Source organism: Sinocyclocheilus grahami, unplaced genomic scaffold, assembly GCF_001515645.1.
Source record: "Sinocyclocheilus grahami isolate Dianchi unplaced genomic scaffold, SAMN03320097.WGS_v1.1 scaffold1780.1, whole genome shotgun sequence".
Classification (NCBI taxonomy): Eukaryota; Metazoa; Chordata; class Actinopteri; order Cypriniformes; family Cyprinidae; genus Sinocyclocheilus; species Sinocyclocheilus grahami.
In genome coordinates, this window is record NW_015506959.1 from 89,153 (window position 1) to 96,729 (window position 7,577).

General features: G+C 40.0%; 1 pseudogene; it reads right to left on the minus strand.

Annotated features, from left to right (window-relative positions):
* The window catches only part of LOC107572601 (integrin alpha-M-like), a 23,069-nt pseudogene that overhangs the window by 8,038 nt on the left and 7,454 nt on the right, over positions 1 to 7,577 (minus strand).

The following is a 7,577-nucleotide window of genomic DNA, read 5'->3' on the forward strand; positions in this document are numbered from 1 at the left end:
TATCGCGATATTATCGCAAATGCAATTAATCGTTCAGCCCTACCTACATTGTTCAACCAATCGGAACAAAAACAGGGCAAAAAAGTTCTCTGGAGTCTTATTAGCAACAGTTGTCAAAACCAAGTTGAAGGTCCATTGTCAGTTGGGTCAAGATGCAAAAACACTGAAATGGCTATAACTCTTGAATGGAATGATGTACCTTCACCAAACGTGGAACACATATGAATGGGCTCAGTCTTTGGTCAGATTACAAAAGTTGGGGAGTTTGACCACTTGGTGGTGCTATAATATGAAAAAAACTTTAAAATGGCTTTAACTACACACCCATTAGCCTGAATGACTTAAAATTTGGCATGCAGTGTCTTTGTCCAAGGGGCCATCCATATCTATGAGGGCATTGGTGTATCTCAAAAAACATGGCTAGCAAACATGGCCGATTTTCACAAGTATTAATACAAAAAGTTACAAAACAAAACGTTATCAAAAGCTTTTTCACAGAATTCAGTGGCGTATTGGCACTAAACTATGTGTGTGTCATCATCACCCCAATTAACCACACCACATTAATTTGGGAGTAGCGCCACCTATTGGTCAAAAGTGATAAATAATTAAAGAATGTTTCTAGTGATTTATTTATAATTTTTTACCCTTTTTGGGGTAAAATCATCTTAAAATGGCTATAATGGCTCAAAGGTCTTAAAACGCTTGAACCCTGGTAATTGCTGCTTGCAGCAATATGTGTTATTGTCTTTGCTCAAATGAAAACAAATGAATCTGTCGCCCTTTCAGCCTTATTCACCTGTTGGCAGTGATCATCATCTCCATCCTGTCAGACGAGTCGTTATCCCATTTCATCACACGGAAAGTTCCCAGAAACTGAGTCTAGAAAACAATAGAGTCCATAGAAAGTAGAAATAGTAGAAAGATGTTGGTAGCAATGCCAAGGGAATAATTGAACTGACAGAATGAAAACCTTGAATTCTAAATGAAGAACCTGACTTTGTGTCTGTCAAATGCAAACGCGCAAATACTGTCTGTGATTTATAATCACTATCTGAAGAACAGAATGATTCTTGGCTTTAAGTCACATGTGTATAGACTGTTTATCAACTGTTCAAATAAAAGTACATGTGATACCTTGATAAAATATGAAGTAACAAAAAAATGAAGGAACAAAGTTTGTCTGTCTGTGTGTGTGTGTGTGTGTGTATGTGTGTCTGTCTCTCTGTGTGTGTGTGTGTGTGTGTGTGTGTGTGTGTGTCTGTCTGTCCATGTGTGTGTGTGTGTGTTTGTGTGTGTGTGTGTGAGACTGTCTGTGTGTTATTGTCTGTCTGTCATTGTGTCATCACTTACTGTGGTGCCGCTGCGGTACACCGGTAGATTGATGCTGCAGGTTGTTCTGTTCGTAGCACCGCTGTCCCGATCACCACAGCTGCTTCGAGTCCGACTCAGCTGTTTGTAACACACACACACACACAACTTAGAATGGAAGAATTGGCTCCCTTTAAGTTCATAGCCATGCCCCATAAGAAGACGAATCAGAATGACATAAATAGATACATTTTAATGAAAATTAATTGTTCTTCTAACCTGGTCCACAAGTTAGAAAATATGATGAAATATGATGAAATATATAAACTATACACAGTTGTCTACATATGAAGCAAACCTATCCATCCTTCTATTTTGAAAACTTAAAAACTTTAAAAAAATAAACTAATAAAACATTTAATCCAACATTACCTTTTTAGTTAAAATAGTCATATTAATTTATTTGCATTTTAATTTAACTTCCTTACATTCAAATTTGAATTGCAATTCTGCATTTCTGCAAGTCTCATGTTTGATGCCAAAACTCTAATTCAGGAACTGAACTGGAATTTAAAAGGCATGCTCAGTTCAATTCTAAATGGCACACAGCTCTGTTTAATAGCTTTTACTGGAAATAAAATGAAAACCCTTTTTTGTAGTGGATACAGGTTCTAATTCACATGTACATTTCTGAAGATGGAAGGACTATAATCGCTCAAATACTGAGGTGCTAAACCACTCAGGGCTTTATAAGTAATTTGCAAGATTTTATAATGTACACAAAGTTTAATAGGGAGCCAGTGCAGTGTTGACAGAACCGGGCTAATATGGTCATACTTCCTGGTTCTAGTAAGAACTCTAGCTGCTGCATTTTGGACCAGCTGGAGTTTGTTTATTAAGCGTGCAGAACAACCACCCAATAAAGCATTACAATAATCTAACCTTGAGGTCATAAACGCATGAATTAACATTTCTGCATTTGACATTGAGAGCATAGGTTGTAATTTAGATATATTTTTGAGATGGAAAAATGCGGTTTTACAAATGCTAGAAACGTGGCTTTCAAAGGAAAGATTGCTATCAAATAGCACACCTAGATTCCTAACTGATGACGAGGAATTGACAGAGCAGCCATCAAGTGTTAGACAGTGTTCTAGGTTATTATATGCAGAGGTTTTAGGTTCTATAATTAACCCCTCTGTTTTTCAGAATTTAGCAGTAAGAAATTACTCATCATCCAGTTTTTTATGTCAACTATGCATTCCGTTAGTTTTGCAAATTGGTATGCTTCGTTGAGCGGTGAAGAAATATAGAGCTGCATAACAGCATGAAGTGACAAGCAGTGAAAACTACCAACAATGAAAGCTAACACCGTGTTTACTGATGATATCTCCCAAGGGTAACATGTAAAGCGTGAAGAGTAATGGCCCTAGTACTGAGCCTTGAGGTACTCCATACTGCACTTGTGATCGATATGATACCTCTTCATTTACTGCTACGAATTGATGCCGGTCCGATAAGTACGATTTGAACCATGCTAATGCACTTCCATAAATGCCAACAAAGTTTTCTAGTCTATTCAAAAGAATGTTGTGGTCAATAATGTCTAACACAGCGCTAAGATCCAGTAGCACTAATAGAGAGATACAACCACGATCAGATGATAAGAGCAGGGCATTTGTAACTCTAATGAGAGCAGTCTCAGTACTATGATGCGATCTAAATCCTGACTGGAAATCCTCACAGATACCATTTTTCTCTAAGAAGGAATATAATTGTGAGGATACTACCTTTTCTAGTATCTTGGACAGAAAAGGGAGATTCGAGATCGGTCTGTAATTAACTAGATCTTTGGGGTCAAGTTGTGGAGATTAAAGTTAAAGACAGTAAAGCTGCTTTGACACTCTGTATTGTTAAAAGTGCTAGATAAATAAAGGCAACTTGACATCTATTAAGAAGTGAACAGAGTTATTAAAGCAGCAGATTGAAATCTAGTTAATTGTGTTGTCTGATAAGAGACCATTTTGAAAAAAACATTTTGAGGAGGTTTTTGTTTTTGACACTCTTTAGTTTGACATGCAGACAGCAGTACCTTAATGGCATCAAATTTTGAGAGTGAGAGGCCTTCTGGGTAATGCAGCACTATGCTGGTGTTGAAGGAGTCGTCGCCTGGGTTTGCCAGCGATACGAGGATGCTGAAATGAGCTTGATTCACCACCACTAATGTGTCGTTCCTGCAGAACAAACCTCATTTTAATAAAAAACCTGATGAATAATGGCAATATTCAAAAGATTAACAATCATATTTCAGATTAATATCATGTCTATTTATCAGTTGTTTCTCACATAAAACTGAAGTTCAGCTTCAGATCGGCCACACAGCTGTTGTTTGAATTACAGTTCCTTTGAAAAGGCACCTAGTCGCAAACAAAAGAAAAACGTTTACTGAGCTTTTGAATGCCGCAGAAACTTCATACAGTAAAGCTGAAGAATCTTAGATACTTAAGAGTTGACTGACGTTGAATATCAGAGTAAAATCTGATATTTGTAGACTCACCTCGACATACTCCTCCGTCCTGCTGTGAACATCAAGAACAGCCATAGAGTTTCCAGACAACATATCAGTTTGTGAGAAATTCATTCGTATCTTCAGAGGAGAGACTGTGTCTGCAACACAGCGCTGAAACAAACACAACGTTCACCGTCAGACCGAAGCTCTGAGATTGGCTGAAGCTGTGATAGACGACACGTACCAGCATGAAGATGGAGAAGTTGAGACAGGAGGACCCAGAATCCAGCAGGACGGACTGCTGCTGAGTCCTGGATGACACATTCCTCTGATCAAAGAATCCTCGATTCATTTTTCGTACCACATCCACATTCAGATTCAGAGAAACATTCAGCTTCTTCTCCAGAGATCCTGAGAGGGTAAGACATGGAGGCTGTTTTCTTCATGTGACAGAGGGACTCTCTGAAACTTTATTTAAAGATTTATTTTTAGCATTTTATTACGATAGGACAGATCGGAACTGATAGGAAGCAAAGTGGGAGAGGGTGGATGCGATTAGGGAAAGGTCCTCGAGCTGGGATTCAAACTCGGGCCGCCCGTAGCACAACAGCGCTGTATGTCGGCACACTGCCCACAAGGTTATTGGCACCGACAGACACTCTGAAACTTTATTGACATTACCTGTGCTGCTGGTGCGCTCGTTCACTGTGAAACATGACGTGAGCTCAAGTGCGTTAAATGTGTTGTCACTCGGACATTCAAAGTAGTTCAGACTGATTTCCTTTGGACTGAAACTGAGCTGCACAGATACAGACATCACAAGTCGAGTCCTGAGAAGAGAGGAAAGAGTCAGTAGCTCTCAATACTGGACAATGAGACTAATCAGCTAGATCACTGATGTGGTAAAGAGGTTGCTTACTAATAATGTGATAAATTCGGCAGTTTGACACCTAATAAATCTTATTCTCCAAACTAAAGAATGACGTACTTGAGCAGGACAATCCCTCCTTGTGCTCCGATCACGATATCTGTCAGATTATCATCGTTCATGTCCATCTGACCGGACAGAGAGACTCCGAACTGCTGCAGACCGGGCAGAACTGATCGCGCTGGGATCCGCTAAACACACACAAACAGATCTACTGTTTATCTAGGAACATATTCTGGGTTAAATGTGAGCACAAACAGAGTTTTGGTTTGAAGGAAGCACAGCAAACTCTCACCTGAGGAGTGTGTTCAGGGTTTATGCCATGTGCCCTGTGGCCCAGGTAGATGTAGATGACTCCTTCATTCTCCAGAGGCGCCCCAACCACCACATCTGACAGACTGTCTCCATTCAGGTCCTTTAGTGAAGCCACAGACGCTGCAAATCTGCCAGTGGTGGATTGCAGCGTCTTCTGAAAATACTATGGAGAGGGAAAGAGATGAAAACAGAATCTTTATTCATCGGCACATGACCAGCACCAGAACCATTTCCATGACTTTCACGACATGAGAACCTATTACAACAGCAATTCCAGTGGAGTAACACAATGGTGATGACTAGTAGCCTTCCAGTCACAGTTACCCTGAGGCTTGTTCATGAAGAGTCATGATAACAGTGGTGAATCTGTGCGTACCTGCTCTGATAAAGCGTAGACGTACAGCCTCCCTTCAGCCCTCGGCTGAGACTGGTAAAATAATGGAGCTCCGACCAGCAGGAAATCTGAGTCTCCATCAGAGTCCACATCCAACAGACTCAGAGACGCTCCGAAATATGAGCCAATCTGATGACAGAAATCAATAAAAATGAATGGAATTACATTCTAGCACATGCTTTTATAGCCTGATGTTCACAGATGAAATATGAAAACAGCACGTTCTGCTTCACAAACACAATGACACCCAATACTGACTAGAAATTAATGAGGTCTTTGTAGACTTAGTTTGCTCCTTTTCTCTGTTGGATATGGCATTGCAGAGTCTATATTGTGAGTAGAATGCTTGTTTGTTTGTTTTTGGTGAAATACTGAATCTCATGACAGTGTTTGTGTTTGAAGGGTCTGCTGATCTTCTCAGTGGACTGTAGGTTTGGGAGCCCCTGGTCTCACCGGTGGAGAGAGATAATATTGTGTCTGAGGGTTTTTCACTGACTTGTTCTCCACTGATGTTGCTTGTCACTGTCCATGTGTTTTGGTTCTTGGTGAAGAGGGTCACCAGACCCCTGTGTTCGGCGCGCGGCGCCCCAGAGAACAGAAGAGAGACGCCGCGTCTCATTCCCAGCACAGTAGAGTAACCTGAACACCATCAGCATCATTAAAACACACACAAACTCTTCACATCACACAAGAACAAACACTCCAACATACCCATGTACGAGTCTTTATTTACAGCTGAACCGATGATCTCGGTCTCTCTGAATTCAGATCCTGATCCCGTCACTTCATACAGAGCTCCACGCCAGTCATTTGATCCGACCGAACCCACGATCACAGAGTCCTGCAACAAACACTGCAGTCTCAGCATTGCTTTATTAGACACAGTAATGGAGAGCGGTAAAAACGGCCCTGGTGATCAGCTGAGAAACAGCTGGCAGTGACATTGAATCTTTGAAAGATGTTCAGAGTTTCTGATGTTTAGCAGCAAATAAACCAGATCAGTGGTGCTCTGCTTTTACTTCAGGACCCAGGTTTTACATCAAGTGGCAACCCAGCATTGATAATTGGATTGTATCATAAACTAAATGTCCTTCATTAAACAATTAAATTAATTCATGTTACCATGAACTGTGTCTAAACATCCGCAGCATTTCATTAGATTTTGAGAGGGGAAGATTTTCAAATGACTTCAGAAGACTTGGAATATATCACACAAACAACATAAACTAATTTTATGGAATTACATGGATTTCTCTTACCCCCTGGTAGACGACACTGAATCCACTCTGTGATAGCTCTTTCTGTCTGTCTCTGCCGTGAGCTTCCTTTGACCCTGAAACACAGAAGGAAAAAAAATTGTCAGTGGATTCTGCAGCATTTATACCATTTTCCTCATGTTTGCATTTTACCTTCAATGTTGTAGATCTTTTTTTGCAGGTTGTCAAGAAGTCCTTTGAGTCCACTGTAGTCTTGAATGTAGAAGGTGTTGTTGTGTTTTGGTTCTGATGCCAGCTGACTGAGTGTGGTTAAACTAACCTTTCCCACCTGAACAACAGTGTGCAGTGTGTCATTTCTGCAGGACTAGTGACACTAAATCACTAAACTATCTGAACATACAATGTAAATTACATGCCAGAGCTTTAAGGAAACTCACCCCGATGATGTAACGGAGGATATTTTGCTTTTCACATCTGTTGAGGACATTATTATCATCAGATTCACTGGGTTCTCCATCTGTGGTGATCACCAGAGCTTTCTGAGCGTTGAGATTGGCTCCAGATGACGCGTTATTCAGCAAATTATTTCTGATAATATAACAGATCATAAATTACCAGCTTTCAGTCTCAGCATCAATGTGCTTCTGTAGTTTCTAGACCAATATGTTGTTAACTTCCAATTTATAGAAAAACAAAAGTCCAACTTTAGCAACTGTGTGTTTAAAAGTCCAGAAAAACTACAGCATGAACCATATCTAATTTTCATCCATTTTAATTTATTGTCTTTTTCTCTTAAAGTGTAAATTCAGTGATCGTTCATAATCATAAGAGAGTTTCACTCACAGAGTGTAGTTGATAGCTCGATATGTGTTTGTAAGAGTTTTCATGTGTTTCTCTTTCATG